At 44.2% G+C, this 19,997-nt stretch overlaps 1 protein-coding gene across 1 annotated transcript in view; it reads left to right on the top strand.

The window, feature by feature from the left end:
• Positions 1 to 19,997, top strand: part of LOC121820746 (olfactory receptor 10AG1-like) — a 45,443-nt gene that overhangs the window by 8,633 nt on the left and 16,813 nt on the right. Inside the window, 1 exon segment of the mRNA XM_060395982.1 lies at positions 4,060 to 4,151. The gene's annotated coding sequence lies outside the window, so the exon portion shown is untranslated.

The following is a 19,997-nucleotide window of genomic DNA, read 5'->3' as shown; positions in this document are numbered from 1 at the left end:
TTATAGCTAGGGAACTAACTAGTCACAGACCTCCCTGCTCACATAGTGTTCTCACAGAAGGATCCTGTGGGCCCTGTGTGTGTTTGCAATCTTTGGAACTATGCTCCATGTGAACCTTGAAACTGAGCTCTGGTCAAAGACATACATTCTGGCTCAGAGAACGAGTTAATTTGAGATGGAAAGCAACCTCAAGACACCTTGCTTGCTCTTGTTTTATTCTCTCCAACAACTGCCTTAGTCTAATCCTGGAATTTTTCAAAACAACCAAGCTGCTTGCAAATCCTTGTTAGGAGGTCCATCTCAGATGACATTTTCACGTATGCAGATTAGTTATAGTTAGAGAACTAACAAGTCGCAGAACTCTCTGCTCAAACCAGTACACCCAGAGAAGAATCCAAGTGCCCTGTGTGTGTTTTTCCAGTCTTCAGACTCATGCTGTGTGGGAACATAGCAAACTGAACTTTTGGCTCAAGCTGTAACATTGCAAATGAGCAAACAAGTTGGGTTTTGACCCATTTCCTGGAAAAACACTGCCATCTCCTTCATTTTTATTCAGATTGACAGGTTCCTGGTCTAATCCTTGAGCTTTCTGGAAGAAAGAAGCTGCTTGTCATGCCTTGGTAGGGGTTCTTCTAAGAGGTGAAGTACACCCAAAAATGTCAGTTATAATTTACTGTCTGCTCAAACAATGGTTCTCCCAGAAGGATCCACTCAGCCCTTTTGTGTTATGTTCTTCAGAAACATGCTGTGTGTGATCCTTGAACCCCAGCTTTGGATTAAAGCTCTATTTTCTGTATCCGAAGCCTAGTTGATTTTAGACTGAAAATTACGTGGAAAAACTTTCCTTCCTTGTGTGTTATTCAGTTCCACATCTTTGTTAGTCAAATTCTGTTCGTTTCGGAAATGAAAGCAAGCTGCCTGTAACTCCTTATTAAAGGGTCATCTCTGGGTACATTTTCACCTAAGCAGGCTAGGTAGATTTAGAGTATTCTCTGTTCACAGAATTCTCTGTTTAAAACCAGTTATCTCACAGGAGGATCCGAGTACACAGGTTGTGTTTTCACATTCTTCCGAATCATGCTGTGAACCAGGAAGTCAGAACTTGCTTCTAAAGCCTCTTTTCTGCCTCAGAATACTACTTAGATTTTACATTGTAAGTTACTGACAAGCCTTGTGGTGGCTTTGCTTTGCTTCTGATTGATTACTTCCAGGTCTGATTCTTGAGTTTTTTGGAAGAGAGAAGCTGGTCGCACCTCCTGTGAGAAATTCATCTCAGGTGTGATGTCCGGGTTCTCTCCAGCTGTGATGGTGGGACACTCTCCAGGTTGGACGGGTGGGGCTCCTCTCTCGTTGTGGCCATGGGCTTCTCTTGAGTTGCGGTGTATGTCTCCTCTCGAGTTCAGGAGGGGACTCGGGGCTCCTAGCTAGTAGTGGTAGTGCCTCCTCCGGGGGTTCTCTGTGGGGAGGCTGCTCTCTCTACTTGTGGCATTGGGGGCTCCTCGCTAGTTTTCACAGGGTTGCTCCGCTCTAGTTGTGACAGGCTCATCTCGAGTTGCTTCATGGGCCTCCTTTCTTTGCGGTAGAGCGGCTCCTCTCTAGGCGCAATGTGCTGGTGGCTCCTCCATACTTTTGGCAGGGAAATCCTCTCCAGTTTGGGCAAGGAGCTCCTCTGTTTGTCACCGGGGTCTCCTTCCCTGTGACAGCATAGGGCTCCTGTCGAGTTGTGGTGGGGGACTCGGGGTTCCTCTCGAGTTGCGACAGGTGATTGGAGCTCCTTTAGAGTTGTGGTGGGGCCTCCTCTTGAGCCGCACGGGGCAGCTCCTTTCTAGTAGCGATTAGCACACTGGCCCCTGTTGAGTTGTGTTGTGCAGTAGTGAGAGGGTAACAGGCAGGAAGGCCAGGGGTCTCCAAATGGAAGAAATAGGCTGCGAGTGTCAGACATTTTTAAAAAAATTAATTTATTTTAATTGGGGGCTAATTACAGTATTGTAGTGCTCTTTGCCATACATTGACATGAGTCAGCCATGGGTGTGCATGTGTCCCCCACTCTGAACCCCCCTCCCACCTCACTACCCACCTCATCCCTCAGGGTCATCCCATTGCACCAGCCCTGAGCACCCTGTTCCATGCATTGAACTTGGACTGGCGATCTGTTTTACATATGGTAGTATACATGTTTCAATGTTATTTTCTCAAATCATTCCACCCTCGCCTTCTCCCACAGAGTCCAAAAGTCTGTTGTTTACATCTGTGTCTCTTTTGCTGTCTCGCATATAGGGTCATCATTACCATCTTTCTAAATTCTATATATATGTGCTAATATACTGTATTGGTGTTTTCTTTCTGATTTATTTTACTCTGTATAATAGGCTCCAGTTTCATCCACCTCCTTAGAAATGATTCAAATGCGTTCTTTTTAATAGCTGAGTAATATTGATGCTTTTGAACTGTGGTGTTGGAGAAGACTCTTGAGAGTCCCTTGGACTGCAAGGAGATCCAACCAGTCCATTCTGAAGGAGATCAGCCTGGGATTTCTTTGGAAGAAATGATGCTAAAGCTGAAACTCCAGTACTTTGGCCACCTCATGCGAAGAGTTGACTCATTGGAAAAGACTCTGATGCTGGGAGGGATTGGGGGCACGAGGAGAAGGGGATGACCGAGGATGAGATGGCTGGATGGCATCACTGACTTGATGGACTTGAGTCTGAGTGAACTCCGGGAGTTGGTGATGGACAGGGAGGCCTGGCGTGCTGCAATTCATGGGGTCGCAAAGAGTCAGACACAACTGAGCGGCTGAACTGAACTGAACTGAATATACCATTGTGTATATTTACCACAGCTTTCTTATCCATTCCTCTGCTGATAGACACCTAGGTTGCTTCCATGTCCTAGCTATTGTAAACAGTGCTGTGATGAACACTGATGTACACATGTCCCTTTCCGTTTTGGTTTCTTCAGTGTGTATGCCCAGCAGTGGGATTGATGGGTTGTATGGCAGTTCTGTTTCCTGTTTTGTGAGGAATCTCCACACTGTTCTCCATAGTGGCTGTACTAGTTTGCATTCCCACCAACAGTGTAAGAGGGTTCCCTTTTCTCTGCACCCTCTCCAGCATTTATTGTTTGTAGACTTTTTGATAGCATTCTGACCGGTGTGAGATGGTACCTCATTGTGGTTTTGATTTGCATTTCTCTGGTAATGAGTGATGTTGAGCATCTTTTCATGTGTTTATTAGCCATCTGTATATTTTCTTTGGAGAAATGGTCAGACATTTTTTTATCTCTCTCTTAAGTGGCAGGAAGAAACAAACTAGTGTTACATTTTTTTCCTTCTCTATACAAATTTAAAAAGAGGTTTCTCTTAAAATTCTGTGTTGCCATAATGACACCTGGCTCCAACTGAACTTAACTTTTCTCAAACTTTGAGATAACTACTGTATTTTTCTTATGGAAATGTTTGTCTTAAGCTATGTTAATATGCTATATATTTACCCCAGACTCTGTCTTCAAGTCGGTTCAGCCTAAAGGCTCAGAACTGACTTGAAAAACCAGTAAGGTATAGTGTTCTCCTAATCTATGTTAACGAAACTATATGTTTGTATGGAAATCTGCCTTTCTTCAAGATTCATGTCAATCATTTTATGGCCTGGGATGACTCACCTGGTGCCAAGGTTATCTCAAAATGCATCTTGTGGATGAGGGGCCTGGTGCCATTTTCTGAGTTTTGAGATATTTCCTTTATTAGCAGACTGCTAGTAACTATATAACATTCAGCTAAAGACTAGCAGGAGGGTACTCTTTCTGCCCCTTCTGATGTCTATGTCAGAAGCTCTCTCTATCTTTTTTATACTTTAATAAAACTTTATTACACAAAAACTCTGAGTGATCAAGCCTTATCTCTGGCCACAGATTGAATTATTCTTCTCTGGAGGAGGCCAAGAATCCCAGAGTCTTTTGTGGTTTAGCAACCGCCTTTCAGAAGGCTGCTGTATAGTTCCGGCATGGGGCTCCACGCTAGTTGCAGTGGTGTCAATTAACGTTTTTGTTTCCACTCCTCTCTAGTTGTGGTTTGCAGACTGCTCTCTAGTTGTGGCGGGGAGCAGGAGGTGGGGCTCCGCTTTAGCTGTGGTATTGGACTTCCTCACTTGTCTCAGGTGAGTGCTCTTCTCGAAATGCGTCCTCTTGAGTTGTATCAGGGGGCTTGGGGCTCATCTTGAGTTGCAACGGGGAGCTCGGTTTTCCTCTCAAGTTGCCTCAGGGAACTCAGAGCTCCTCTGGAGTTGTGGCAGGAAACTCGGTGTTCCTTTTGATTTGCAGCATGGGACTCAGGGTTCCACTTGGGCTGTGGCGGGGAACTCGGGGTTCCTCTCGAGTTAGAGGGGTACTGAGGGTTCCTCTCAACTTTTGGTGGGGCCTCCTCTCAAGTTGTCTTGGGGCAGTTCGTCTCTAGCAGGGATGTGCAGGGTGACTCCTGTCTTGTTGCAATACGTGTGTGGCTGCTCACTAGTTTTGGCACGGGACTTCTCTCTAGTTGAGGTTGGGGTCAACTCCGTAGTTTTGGTGGGTTCGATTCTCTCTAGTTGTGGTGTGCAAGCACCTCTCTACTTGGGGTGTGAAATTCGTCTCTGTTAGCAGCAGAGGGCTGCCTCTGTATGCGTGATGCCCCGTGGGCTCCTCTCGAGTTGTGGTAGAGGCCTCTTCTCGAGTTTCGGGGCTGTGTCCTGTCTGGTTGGGGGTATAGTTGGCTCCATGGGGGAGGTCCTCTCTACTTTTGGTGCTAGGGTTTCCTCACTGTTATTAGTGGGATTGCTTCTCTCTAGTGAGGGCCTCCACTCAAATTACTTCAGGGAGCTTGTTTCTCTTTGCGGCAGAGGAGCTTCTCTCTAGGTGTGATGTCCTGTGGGACTCCACTCTACTGTGCCGGGGGAATTTGCTTCAGTTTTGGTCTCAGAGCCCCTCTGTCATTTTGGCCTGTAGCCCCTTTTCTTGTTACAGCCTAGGGCTCCTGCCAAATCAAGCGGGGCACTCAGGGTGCCGCTTGAGTTACAGCAGGGGTCTCCTTTCTGGTTGCAGTGCCAACCTCCTTTTTCGTTATGATCCATGTGTGAGTTGCACTCTAGTCGTGCTGTGCATGGGCACTTTTCTCTAATTGTGATGTGTGGGGTGGGCTCCTGTCGACCTGTGACAGAGTTGTCCATTCTAGTGGCCGTGGTTCTGCACTCTAGATGCGATGTACAGCAGCGGGCAGGGGGGCAGCACCCTAGTTTTGGCGGTGTGCTTCCCACTGGTTGCGCCTGAGGGTCAACTCTGTAGTTGTGGCGTGTATTCAACTCTCTAGTTTTAGCGGTTGGTTTTCTCTCTAGTTGTGATGTGTTCTGGTGTCCTCCCTAGTTTTGCTGTGCCTGGAGGCGTCCTCTCTGGTTGTGGACTGGGAATTGCTGTTTTGGTGCATTATGCTGTGTGACTCTTCTCTAGGCGCAGTTTGCTGGCTCGTCTCTATTTGTGGTTTGAGGGGTTACTACCTGATAGTACCTCCCTGGTGGCTCAGAGGGTAAAGCGTCTGCTGCAGTGCGGGAGACCCGGGTTCAATCCCTGGGTCGGGAAGATCCCCTGGAGAAGGAAATGGCAACCCACTCCAGTACTCTTACCTGGAAAATTTCATGGAAGGAGGAGCCTGGTAGGATACAGTCCGTGGGGTCGCAAAGAGTCAGACATGACTGAGCGACTTCACTTTCCTTTCACCTAATAGTGGTGTGGAACCTCCACTCGAGGTGTGGTGTTCGAGATTGCTCCTCTCTAGGGACAGCGTGTGGGGCCTCCTTTCTTCATGCTGTGTCTGGGTGGGCTCCTCTCTTGTTGCAGTGTGTGTTTGCCTCTCTAGTCGTGGTTGGGGACTCCTCTCAAGTTGCGTTGGGGGACTTTGTGTTCCTCTCAAGTTGAGGTGGAGCCTCCACTCGAGTTGTGGTGGGGTGGCTCCTCTCTAGTTGCAATGTGCAGGGTGGCTTCTGTTTAGTTGTGATGTGTGGGTGGCTAAATTACCTGTGGCATGGGACACCTCTTAGTTGTTGTGGAGGGTCAACTCTTAGTTGTGGTGGGTGGGCTCCTCTCTAGTTTTGGTGTGCAGTCTCCTCTCGAGGTGTGCTAGGGGAGCTCTTCTCTTAGTACGGTGTACAGGAAGCACCCCTAGAGTTGCAGTGAAGTGTTCCTCTTGAATTGTGGAGGGGGTTTCTCGCTCTGGTAGCGATGTCCACAGGCACTCTTTCCAGATGTGGTATGGGTGAACCTGCTCTCTAGTTTGGGCATGGCCCCTCCTCTTTAGTCGTGGCATGCGAGCCTTCTCTCTAGTTGTGGAAGGAGGCTTCTGTCTAATTGCGATGTGTGGGAATGCTCATCCCAAGTTGCGATGTTCAGGGGGCTGCTCTCTAGTTGTGGCGAGGTTACTCCTCTCTGACATTGGTAGGGGGCGTCTATTCGACTTGCAGCAGGGGGGTCGTCTCTGTTTGCAGTGGAGGGGACCCCCTCTAGGTGCTGTGTCCGTTGTCTCCACCTCAGTTGTGGTAACGGGACACTCTTCGGTCTCGGCGGCTGGGCTTCTCGCTCATTGTGGCCATGGACTTTTCTTGAGTTGTGGCACAGGACCACTCTCCAGTTCAGGAGGACACTCAGGGCTCTACTCTAGTAGTGGTAGTGCTTCCTCTGGGGGTTCTCTGTGGGGAGGGTGTTCTCTGCCGGGGTCCAGCCCCGGTGGATCCAGGGTGATCCGAAGGTGGGGACGGAATCAGCATCCTAGGAAAAATCTTAATTACAGATATATAGAGAGATTAGAAATGGATAGTGTAGTAGGAAAATTAGTGGAGAAAAAGAGGCTGAATAACTTGGTTTACATGGAATAGCATCCATGCTCCAGATGGGAATTCAGCCAGAAAAACGGGGAGCAAGAAAGAAACGACATGGGGGAATCAGTCTTTCCAGAAACTGATCCAATTTCTTTATTTTTCAGGTTTGTTTATATACCTTTTTGTTGTACATAGGAATGAATACAGAGTCACGCAGGGATCAGCAGACCTGACCCTTGTCACAATCAGGTGCTTCATATAAAATTATACAAAGGTCTTATGGGTTTGACATCGTCTTCTGGCCATAAGACCTGCTGACATTTTATGGCCCTTTCTGATACCGGTCAGTTAACCAGAAAACTTATTTTTCCAGGGGTGATTTTTTTCTTAAATCAGGCGCCACCCTCCAAATAAAGTTGCATTCCTGTAGGGTGAGGGTGTAGTGAGTTACAACTAGGAAAGGAATTTACTTAGCCTAAGGTTTAACATGATTAATCTTAAAGGTTAATACTTATTTTTCCTATACGCTAGTTATATTCATTATAAGGGCAAGGAATATGGGGATTTAGCAGCAAATATTGGCTCAACAAATGTAAACCCTTGACCAATGTTCCCCTTAAGATCTATTTTGTCTTAAGATAGTGATAAAGTTACATTTTTACATAGCAAGGACACAGTGATTTATAACAAAGTACAGTGATCTATAACAAAAGAGAAAATTCATTAACTCAAAAAGTCTAGTATTGCCAACATCAAAAACTACTATAGTTCCTTTTCTATATTCCAAATACATTGATTAATATATTCCCAGGTGCCTGAGGATATGGAGGCCTGGCAGCAATCACTGACTCAACAATGATAAAAGCCCTATGCTAATACTCCAAACTCTCTGTGCTGTTTATGGTTGAGAGGTTGTCATACAAGCTAGTCTGTCAGCAGAGAGGTTTGACCTGAGACACCCTTGTCACACCCAGGGCAGGGAAATAGCAGTAATTATTGGCACGACAAATGAAAAAACCCTTCACCAATATAATTTCTAATCAACCCACTATACTATACTAATAATTTTCTAACTTCTCAAGAGTCTGTATTTAGAAAGTTTTAAAGCCTCTTGTGCCTCTCAAGGTTGGGAGGCTGTAAACAATCACATGTGGCCTGACGAACCTGATCAAGGAGGCTAGAGGACCTCCAGAGGAATTTCTAAGTTGAAACACTTTTGTCACGCCCAGGAATTTTTATTAACTGGAGCTGCAAGTTAACGCCTTCTCTGAGAGAAATGGTTGTGGGAGAGACCCCCCGTAAAGTCAGAGGTGTAGGTGAGAGCATAAAACAGACTCTGGTTTTGGGGTAGATGCTCGGGAACAGGGGGTTTCCTGAGGCTTGATCACGCCTTTGCGTATGCCAAGCCTCCTTCCTCATGACCTTTGCCATGGGCGGAGTTCCTCATGCTGGCCCGCGGCAGTTCTCCCTAGTTGTGGAATTGGGGGCTCCTTACAAGTTTTCATGGGGTCGCTCCACCCTAGTTGTGAGAAGCTCATCTTGAGTTACTTTAGGGGCTTCTTATCTATTTGCAGCAGAGGAGCTCTTCTCTAGGCCCACTGTGCCAGAGGGATCCTCTCTAGTTTTGGCAGGGGAATCCTCTCCAGTTTTGGTGAGGGGTTCCTCTGTTTGTCACTGGGAGCTCCTTCCTCATGACACTATAGAGCTCCTGTTGAGTTGCGGTGGGGGACTCTGGTTTCCTCTCGAGTTGGGACGGATGATTGGGGTTCATTTAGAGTTGTTCTGGGGCCTCCCCTCGAGCTGCATGAGCAGCTCCTCTATAGTAGTGATTAGCAGGTTGGCTCCTGTCTAGGTGTGAGGTGCAGTAGGCTACGGTAGAGTTACAGTATGGGGCTCCACTATAGTTGCAGTGTGGTCAACTGAGGATTTTGTTTCTGCTCCTCTCTAGTTGTGGTTTGCAGACTCTTCTCTAGTTGTGACAGGGGGGCCTCCTCTTTAGTTGTTGTATGGGCCTTCCTCTCTGGTTGTGGTAGAGTGCGTCTCTCGATTTGTGGTGGGGGTGGCTCCTCTTGGGAATCCTCTGGAGATGCATCAGAGTCCTTGGGGCTCCTCTCGAGTTGCGACAGGGAACTTGGGGTTCCTCTTGAGTCATGACAGGGAACTTGGGGTTCCTCTTGAGTCACAGAAGGGGAAAAAGGCCTCCTCTTGAATTGAGGTGGTTGAAATTGGGGTTCATCCCATGTTCCAACAGGGGAGTCAGGCCTCCTCTTGAGTTGAGGTGGGGAACTCTAATTTCTTCTCGAGTTGCAGCAAGGGATTTCAGGCCTCCTCTTGAGTTGCGAGGGTGATCTCAGGGTTCTTCTCAATTTGCATCAGGGATCTCAGTGTTGCTTTCTAGCTGTGATGGAGAACTTGGAGTTCCGTCAATTTGCAACAGGGAAGTCAGGCCTCCTCTTGAGTTGAGGCATAAAAATTGTGTTTTCTCTTGAGTTGTAGCAGAGGAGTCTGGCCTCATCTCGAGTTGAGGCATGGAACTCGGGTTTCCTCTTGAGTTGCAGCAGGTAAGTTGGGTCTCCTCTCGAGTTGCAGCAGGGAACTCGGGGTTCCTTTTGAGTTGAGGCTGGACAATCAGGATTCTTGAGTTGCAGTAGGGAGCTCAGGACTCCTCTCTAGCTGTGGTGGGAATTCAGTGTTCCTCTTGAGTTGCAGTGGGGGACTCAGGGTTCCACTTGAGCGGTGGTGGGGAACACGGGGTTCCTCTCGACTTGCCTTAGGGACTCTTCTCAAGTTATCTTGGGGCAACTCCTCTCTAGCAGGAACGTGCAGGGTGGCTCCTATCTTGTTGCTAGGTGGGTAGCTACTCACTAGTTTTGGCATGGGACTTCTCTATAGTTGTGGTCAGGGTCAACTCTGTTGTTGTGGGTTTGATTCTCTCCAGTTGCGGTGTGCAAGCTCCTCTCTAGTTGTGGTGTGAGGTTCGTCTCTATTAGCAGTAGAGCAGGTCCTTTCTAAGTGTGATGTCCAGTGGGCTCCCCTGGAGTTGTGATGGAGAGCTTCTCTCGAAGTGCAGGGCTGTGTGCTCTCTGGTTGGGGTGTGGGTGGATCCATGGGGGAGGTCCTCTCTACTTTTGGCACTAGGGGTTCCTCACTAATGTTAGTGGGATTGCTTCTCTCTGGTTGTAAGGGTTGCCACTCGGCTTACTTCAGGGAGCTCATCTCTATTTGTGGCCGAAGGACTTCTCTCTAGGTGTGATATCCTAGGGGACTCCACTCTAGTTGTGCCTGGGGAATCCGCTTCAGTTTTGGCCAGGGAGCCCCTCCGTCATTTTGATCAGTGTGCCCTTTTCTTGTTACAGCCTAGGGCTCCTGTGAAATTGCAGTGGGGAACTCGGGGTGCCTCTTGAGTTGCAGCAGGTAACTCGGGGTTCCTCTGAGTTGTTGTGGAGCCTCCTCTCGAGCTGCAGTGGGGCAGATTCTCTGTAGTAGCGATGTGCAGGCTGGCCCCTGGCGAGTTGCAATGTGCAGGTGGCTACTCTAGTTGTGACATGGGGCTCCACTCTAATTGCAGTGAGGGTCCACTCTTTATTTGTAGTGGATCGGCTTCTCTCTAGTTGTTGTTTGCAGGCTCTTCTCTAGTTGTGGAAGTGGGGAATCTTCTTAGTTGTGGTAGCCAGATGCGGTAGAGTGCTCTTCTCAAATTGTGATGGGGGTGACTCCTCTCTGGCTGTGATGAGAAGGGGCCTTTTTCTAGTTGTGATGTGCAGGAGGTTACTCTCTAGTTTTATCAAGGGGGCCTCCTATTTAGTTGTGGTATGGGACTTCCTCTCTTGTTGCGGTAAAGTGTTCCTCTCAAATTGTGGTGGGTTAGGCTCTCATGCAAGGAAATGGCAACCCACTCCAGTGTTCTTGCCTGGAGAATCCCAGGGACAGAGGAGCCTGGTGGGCTGCCGTCAATGGGGTCGTGTAGAGTCGGACACAACTGAAGCGACTTAGCAGCAGCAGCAGCAGCAGCAGCAGCAGCAGCAGGCTCTTCTTGGGAATCCTCTGGAGTTACACCAGGGGGCATGGGGCTCATCTTGAGTTGCAGTGGGGGACTCAGGGTTCCTCTCGAGTTACTGCAGGGATATTGGGCCTCATCTTGATTTGAGGCAGGGAACCCGAGGTTCTCCAGTTCCAGCTGGAAACTCGGGGTTCCTCTCGAATTGCAACAGGGGAGTTAGGCTTCCTCTTGAGTTGAGGCGGGGAACTCGGGTTTCCTCTCAAGTTGCAGCAGGAAACTCAGAGCTCCTCTCAAGTTGCAGCGGGAACTCAGTGTTACTCTCGAGTTGCAACAGGGAAGTCAGGCCTCCTTTTGAGTTGAGGCCTGAAACTCGGGTTTCCTCTGGAGTTGTGACAGGGATCTCAGGGTTACCCTTGAGTTACAACAGGGGAGTCTGGCCTCCTCTTGATTTGCAAGGGGTAACTCGGGATTCCTCTCTAGTTGCAGCAGGGAGTCAGAGCTCCCCTCAAATTGCAGCCATTACTCAGTGTTCCTCTTGAGTTGCAGCTCGGGATTCAGGGTTCCACTCTTGCCGTGGAGGGGAACTCAGGGTTCCTCTTGAATTATGAATGTACTCAGGGTTCCTCTTGACTTGCAGTGGGGACTCCTCTTTAGTTGTCTTGCGGTGACTCTTCTTTAGCAGTGATATGCAGGGTGGCTCCTGTCTTGTTTTTTTTTTTTTTTGTCACTAATTTTGTCATGGGACTTCTCTATCATTTTGGGCAGGTTCAACTCTGTAGTTGTGGTGGGTTCTATTCTCTCTAGTGGTGATGTGCAAGGCCCTCTCTACTTTTGATTAAGTTCATCTGTATTAGCAGTAGAGGGGCTCCTCTCTTTGTGTGATGTCCAGCGGGCTCCTCTAGAGTTGTGGTGGAGGGCTCCTCTAGAGGTGTGGGGCAGTGCCCTCTCTGGTTGGGGTGTGGGTGGCTCCGCAGGGGAGGTCCTCTCTACTTATGGTGCCAGGGGTTCCTCACTAATATTAGTGGGTTTGCTGCTCTCTAGTTGTGAGGGACTCCACTTGACTTCCTTCAGGGAGCTCGTCTCTATTTGGGGCTAAAGTTCTCTCTAGGTGTGATATCCTGGGGGACTCCACTTTAGTTGTGCCAGGGGAATCCGCTTCAGTGTTGGCTGGGGCCCCCTCTGTCATTTTGACAAGTATCCCCTTTTCTTGTTACAGCCTAGGGGTCCTGTCAAATTGCAGTGGAAACTCGGGTCCTCTTGAGTTGCAGCAGATGACTCAGGGTTCCTTTAGAGTTGTTGTGGATCCTCCTCTTGAGCTACAGTGGGGCAGATGCCCTCTACTAGAGAAGTGCAAGCTGGCCCCTGTCTAATTGCAGTGTGCAGGAGGCTAGTCTCTATTTGTGGCATGGGGCTCCACTCTAACTCCCCTGAGTGTCCATTCTCTATTCGTGGTGGGTCAGCTCCTCTCTAGTTGTCTTTTGCAGACTTCTCTCTTTTTGTGGCACAGGGGCTCCTCTTTTTATTTTTAAATTTTTTTTTTTACCATTTAAAAAAATGAATTTATTTAATTGGAGGCTAATTACTTTAAAATATTGTAGTGGCTTTCACCATACATCAACACAGATCAGCCACGGTGTACAAGTGTCCCCCATCCTGAATTCACCACCCATCTCCCTCCCCATCCCATCCCTCAGGGTCGTCCCGTGAGTACACTGTCTTATGCATTGGACTTGGACTGGTGATCTACGTCATATATGGTAATATACATGTTTCAATGCTATCCTTTCAAATCATCCTACCCTCACCTTCTCCCACAGAGTCCAAATATCTGTTATCTCGGTGTCTCTTTTGCTGTCTCGCATATAGGGTCATCATTATCATCTTTCTAAATTCCATATATATGCATTCAGTCAGTTCAGTTCCATCGCTCAGTCATGTCTGACTCTTTGTGACCCCATGAACCGTAGCACACCAGGCCTCCCTGTCCATCACCAACTCCTGGAGTTTTCCCAAACTCATGTCCATTGAGTTGGTAATGCCATTCAACCATCTCATCCTCTGTCTTCTCCTTCTCCTCCTGCCCTCAGTCTTTCCCAGCATCAGAGTCTTTTCAAATGAGTCAGCTCTTCATATCAGGTGGCCAAAATATTGGAGTTTCAGCTTCAACATCAGTCCTTCCAATGAACACCCAGGACTGATATCCTTTAGAATGGACTGGTTGGATCTCCTTGCAGTTCAAGGGACTCTCAAGAGTCTTCTCCAACACCACATTTCAAAAGCGTCAATTCTTTGGTGCTCAGCTTTCTTTATAGTCCATCTCTCACATCCATACATGACTACTGGAAAACCATAGCCTTGACTAGACAGATCTTTTTTGACAAAGTAGTGTCTCTGCTTTTTAATATGCTGTCTAAGTTGGTCATAACTTTCCTTCCAAGGAGTAAGCGTCTTTTAATTTCATGTCTGCAGTCACCATCTGCACTGATTTTGGAGCCCCCCAAAATAAAGTGAGCCACTATTTCCCCATCTATTTGCCATGAAGTGACGGGATCAGATGCCATGATCTTAGTTTTCAGAATGTTGAGCTTTAAGCCAACTTTTTCACGCTCCTCTTTCACTTTCATCAAGACGCTCTTTAGTTCTTCTTCACTTTCTGCCACAATGGTGCTGTCATATATGCATTAGTATACTGTATTAGTGGTTTTCTTTCTGACATACTTCACTCTGTATAATAGGCTCCAGCTTCATCCACGTCATTAGCACTGATTCAAATGCATTCTTTTTAGTATCTGAGTAATATTCCATTGTGTATATGTACCACAGCTATCTTAGCCATTCATCTGCCGATAGACATCTAGGATGCTTCCAGTTCTAGCTATTTTAAACAGTGCTGAGATGAACGCTGGGCTACACGTGTCTCTTTCAGTTCTGGTTTCCTTGCTGTGTATGCCCAGCAGTGGGATTGCTGGATCATATGGCAGTTCTATTTCCTATTTTTTTGAGGAATCTCCACACTGTTCTCCATAGTGGCTGTACTAGTTTGCATTCCCACCAACAGTCTAAGAGGGTTCCCTTTTCTCCACTCCCTCTCCAGCATTTATTGCTTGTAGATTTTTGGATAGCAGCCATTCTGACTGGTGTGAAATGGTACCTCATTGTGGTTTTGATTTGTATTTCTCTGATAATTACTGATGTTGAGAATCTTTTCATGTGATTAATAGCCATCTGTATGTCTTCTTTGGAGGAATGTCTGTTTAGTTCTTTGGCCCATTTTTTGATTGGGTCATTTTTTCCGCTGGTACTGAGCTGCATGTGCTGCTTGTATATTTTTGAAATTAATTTTTTTGTCATTTGCCTTGTTTGCTTTTATTTTCTCCCATTCTCAAGGCTGTCTTTTCACCTTGCTTATAGTTTCCTTGGTTGTGCAAAAGCTTTTAAGTTTAATTAGGTCCCATTTGTTTATTTTTGCTTTTATTTCCATTACTCTGGGAGGTGGGTCATAGAGGATTCTGCTGTGATTTATGTCAGAGAGTGTTTTGCCTATGTTTTCCTCTAGGAGTTTTGTAGTTTCTGGTTTTACATTTAGATCCTTAATCCATTTTGAGTTTTTTGTGTATGGTGATAGAAAGTGTTCTAGTTTCATTCTTTTACAAATGGTTGACCAGTTTTCCCAGCACCACTTGTTAAAGAGATTGTCTTTTCTCTATTGTATATTCTTGCCTCTTTTGTCAAAGATAAGGTATCCATAGGTGAGTGCATTTATCTCTGGGCTTTCTAGTTTGTTCCATTGATCTATATTTCTATCTTTGTGCCAGTACCATGTTGTCTTGATGACTGTAGCTTTGTAGTATAGTCTGAAGCCAGGCAGGTTGATTTCACCAGTTCTATTCTTCTTTCTCAAGATTGCTTTGGCTATTTGAGTTTTTTTGTATTTCCATACAAATTGTGAAATTATTTGTTCTAGTTCTCTGAAAAATACCGTTGGTAGCTTGATAGGGATTGCATTGCATCTATAGATTGCTTTGGGTAGTGTATTCATTTTCACTCTATTGATTGTTCTGATCTATGAACATGGTACCTTTCTCCATCTACTTGTGTCATCTTTGATTTCTTTCATCATTGTTTTATAGTTTTCTATATATCCGTGTTTTCTTTCATTAGGTAGATTTATTCCTAAATATTTTATTCTTTTCATTGCAGTGGTGAATGGAATTGCTTCCTTAATTTCTCTTTCTGTTTTCTCATTGTTTGTATATAGGAATGCAAGGGATATCTGAGTGTTAATTTTATATCCTGCAACTTTTCTATATTCATTGATTAACTGGTAATTTTCTCGCGATGTGTTAGTGTTTTCTCTAGAGGATTATGTCATCTGCAAACAGTAAGAGTTTTACTTCTCCTTTTCCAATCTGGATTCCTTTTATGTCTTTCTCTTCTCTGATTGTTGTGGTGTAAAATTTCCAAAACTATGTTGAATAATAGTGGTGAGAGTGGGCACCCTTTTCTTGTTCCTGACTTTATGGGAAATGCTTTCAATTTTTCGCCATTGAAGATAATGTTTGCTTTGGGTTTGTCATATTTGGCTTTTTTCTGTTGATTTATGTTCCTTTTGTGCTTGCTTTCCAGAGGGTTTTTTTTTTTAAAGCATACATTGATGTTGAATTTTGTCAAAGGCTTTCTCTGTATCTATTGAGATAATATTATCCTTTTTATCTTTCAATTTGTTAATGTGATATATCACATTGATTGATTTGTGAATATTGAAGAATCCTTGCAACCCTGGGATAAAGTCCACTTGGTCATGATGCATGATCTTTTTAATATGTGACTGGATTCTGTTTGCTAGAATTTTGTTGAGGATTTTTGCGTCTATGTTCAGCAGTGATACTGGCCGGTAGTTGTCTTTTTTTTTTTGTAGCATCATTGTCTGATTTTGGTGTTAGGGTGATGGTGGCCTCATAGAATGAGTTTGGCAGTTTACCTTCCTCTGTCATTTTCTGGAAGAGTTTGAGCAGGATAGGTGTTAACTCTTCTGTAAGTTTTTGGTAGAATTCACCTGTGAAGCCATCTGGTCCTGGGCTTTTTTTTGTTGGAAGATTTTTTATTACAGTTTCAATATCTGTGTTTGTGATAGGTCTGTTAAGATTTTCTATTTCTTCCTGGTTCAGTTTTAGAAGGTTATAGTTTTCTAAGAATTTGTCCATTTCTTCCAAGTTGTCCATTTTTTTTGTCCTATAGTTGCCAGATAATTAGCAAAGAATAATTAGCAAGGATATAGTTATGATCCTTTGTATTTTTATGTTCTCTATTGTGATTTCTCCATTTTAATTCTAACTTTGTTGATTTGATTCTTCTCCCTTTTTTTTTTCTTGATGAGTCTAATGGTTTGTCCCTTTTATTTATGTTATCAAAGAACCAGCTTTTAGTTTTGTTGATTTTTGCTATAGTCTCCTTTATTTTTCTTTCATTTATTTCTGCCCTAATTTGTATGATGTATTTTCTTCTACTAAGCCTGCGGTTCTTTATTTCTTCTTTTTCTAGTTGCTTAAGGTGTAAAATTCGATTATTTATTTGGTTTTTCTCTTGTGTCTTGAAGTAAGCTTGCATTGCTATTAACCTTCCCCTGAACACTGCTTTAACTGAATCCCATTGGTTTTGGGTTGTCATGTTTTCATTTTCATTTGTTTCTGTGCATATTTTCATTTCTTTTTTGATTTCCTCTGTAATTTATTGGTTATTAAGTATAATGTTGTTTAGCCTTCATATGTTTGTATTTTTAATACTATTTTTGCTGTAGTTGACAACTAATCTTACTGCATTGTGATCAGAAAAGATTCTTGAAATGATTTCATGTTTTCTAAATTTATCAAGGCAGATTTATGGCCGAGGATATGCTTTATCCTGGAGAATGTTCCGTGTGCAATTGAGAAAAAAGTGAAATCCATTGTTTGAGGGTGAAATAGCCTATTGATATCAATTAGGTCTAACTGGTCTATTGTATCATTTAAAGTTTGTGTTTCCTTGCTAATTATCTGGTTGATCTATCCATAGATGTGAGTTGGGTATTAAAGTCTCCCACTATTATTGTGTTGCTGTTAATCTCTCCTTTCATACTTGTTAGCATTTGCCTTACATATTGCAGTGCTTCTATGTTGGGTACATATATATTTATAATTGTTATATCTTCTTCTTGGATTGATCCTTTGATCATTATGTAGTGTCTTTTATGTCTCTTTCCACAGCCTTTATTTCAAAGTCTATTTTACCTGATATGAGCATTTCTTCTCCTATTTTCTTTTGTCCTCCATTTGCATGAAATATCTTTTCCAGCCCTTCACTTTCAGTCTGTCTGTGTCCCTTGTTTTGAGATGGGTCTCTTGTAGACAGCATATATAGGGGTTTTGTTTTTGTATCCATTCAGCCTGTCTTTGTCTTTTAGTTTTGGCATTCAGCCCATTTACATTTAAGGTAATTATCGATAAATATGACCCCGTTGCCATTTACTTTGCTGTCTTTGTTTCGAGTTTATAAACCTTTTCTCTGTTTTCTGTCTAGAGAAGATCCTTTAGCATTTGTTGAAGGGCTGGTTTGGTGGTGCTGAATTCTCTCAGCTCTTGCTTGTCTGTAAGACTTTTAATTTCTCCTTCATATTTGAATGAGATCCTTGCTGGGTATAGTAATCTGGTTGTAGGTTTTTCTGTTTCATCACTTTAAGTATGTTCTGCCATTCCCTACTGGCCTGAAGAGTTTCTATTGAAAGTTCAGCTGTTATCCTTATGAGAATCCCCTTGTGTGTTATTTGTTGCCTTTGCCTTGCTGCTTTTAATATTAGCTCTTTGTGTTTGATCTTCATTAATCTATTAATATGTGTCTTGGGGTGTTTTGTCTTGGGTTTATCCTGTTTGGGACTCTCTGGGTTTCTTGGATTTGGGTAGCTATTTACTTCCCCATTTTAGGGAAGTTTTCAACTAGTATCTCCTCAAGTATTTTCTCATGCCTTTCTTTTTGTCTTCTTCTGGGACTCCTATGATTTTGGGGCATTTAACGTTATCCCAGAGATCTGTAAGGTTGTCCTCATTTATTTTAATTCTTTTTTCTTTTTTCCTCTCTGCTTCATTTATTTCCACCATTCTATCTTCTACCTCACTTATCCTATCTTCTGCCTCAGTTATTCTACTGTTGGTTCCCTCCAGAGTGCTTTTGATCTCAGTTATTGCATTATTCATTATTGATTGACTCTTTTTTATTTCTTCTAGGTCCTTGTTAAACATTTCTTGCATCTTCTCAACTTTTGTCTCTGCTAAGTCGCTTCAGTCGTGTCCGACTCTGTGCGACCCCATAGATGGCAGCACACCAGGCTCCGCTGTCTCTATTTATCTGTAATTCCATTTTGTTTTTAAGATTATGGATCATCTTTACTATCATTATTCTGAATTATTTTTCAGGTAAATTCCCTATCTCCTCTTTTGTTTGGCTTGATGGGCATTTATCATGCTCCTTTACCTGCTGAATATTTCTCTGCCTTTTCATTTTGTTTATATGGCAGTGTTTGGGGTCGCCTTTCTGTAGGCTGGGAGTTTGTGGTTCCTCTTTATTGTGGAGGTTGCTCCCTATGGGTGGGGTTGGAGTAGTGGTTTTTCAAGTGTTCCTGGTTAGGGAAGCTGGCCTCTGTTCCTGTGGGTAGAGCTGGATCTGTTCTCTCTGGAGTGCAATGAAGTGTCCTCATTAGTGAATTTTGGGTATCTGTGGGCTTGATGTGACTTTGGGCAGCCTGTATTTTAATGCTCAGGGCTGTGTTCCTGCATTGCTGTAGAATTAGCATGGTATATCTTACTCTGGTATTATATGTCTTACTCTGAAATCATTGTAGCTTGGTTTCAGTGTAGGTATGGAGGCTTTTGGATGAGCTCCTGTCAATTAATGTTCCCTGGAGTCAGGGGTTTTCTGGTGTTCTCAAGTTTTTGATTTAACTCTCCTGCCTCTGGCTTTCAGTCTTATTCTTACGGTAGCCTCAATACTTCTCCATCTGTACAGCACAGATGATAAATCATCTAGGTTAATGGTGAAAAGATTATCCACAGTGAGGGACACCCAGAGAGGTTCACAGAGTTACATTAGAAGAGAAAAGGGAGGAGAGAGAGAGAGACCAGGAGAAGAGGGGGAATCAAAAGAGGGTAGAGAAATCTAGCCAGTAATCAATTCCCTATGTGCTCTCCACAGTCTGGAGCACCCAGAGAGGTTCACGGAGTTACACAGAGAAGAGAAGAGGGAGGAGGGAGATAAAGTTGTCATTGGAGGCAGAAGCTTTAACCTCTGAGCCACCAGGATGGGTGACAGGAGAATAGGGGAAGTCAAAAACGGAGAGACCAATCTAGCCAGTAACCAGTTCCCTAAGTGTCCTCCACAGCCCAGAACACCCAGAGAGATTCACAGACTTAAGTAGAGAAGAGATTGGGGAGATAGGAGATAGCAGTGACCTGGGGGAGAAAAGGGAGGGTTCAAAGGGGGAGAGAGCAATGAAGCCAGTAATCAAACCCCTAAATAAAAATGGGTACTGAAAATTAGGTTCTTAAAGGTACAAACTGATGACGAATATCAAAAAGCAAAGATTAAAAATCTAGGCTAGAAGTTAGATTCTCAAAAATACAATATTAAAAATACAAAACAAAGTCAATCATGAAAATTATAAAAAATTTATATGAAAATTTCTTCAAAAATAGCTAATAGTAGGTTATAAAAATGAAAATTAAAGGAGTAATAAAGAATTAAAAAATAAAAGAACAATAAAACTAAAATTAAGAAATGATATTAGTACCATATATCTAGGAATTTCTCTGGAGCTGCTGAGGGCAGTGTGTGGTCATTTCTGTTTCAGATAGTTCCTTGTTCCAGCTTATACTTCTTCTCAAGGTCTATAGGCCTCTTCCAATGCTTAGTCAATGTTAACTACAGGGTTTTAATCTGTTGCACCTGTCATTTCCATAGTGGTTCCCTCTTCTTTGTTTATTTTGGCTTCATTTGTTTTCAGGTCTCTTCAGTGTCTAATTTCCTCTCTGACACTAGGGGGTGAAAAGTGAAGTCGCTCAGTCGTATCTGACTCTTTGCGACCTACCAGGCTTCTCCATCCATGGGATTCTTCAGGCAAGAATACTGGAGCGGGTTAC

The sequence above is a fragment of the Ovis aries genome, chromosome 12 (genome assembly GCF_016772045.2).
Source record: "Ovis aries strain OAR_USU_Benz2616 breed Rambouillet chromosome 12, ARS-UI_Ramb_v3.0, whole genome shotgun sequence".
NCBI classification, from domain to species: domain Eukaryota; kingdom Metazoa; phylum Chordata; class Mammalia; order Artiodactyla; family Bovidae; genus Ovis; species Ovis aries.
The sequence above is the reverse complement of the archived record's forward strand: the minus strand, read 5'-3'. Positions and strand labels throughout refer to the sequence as shown.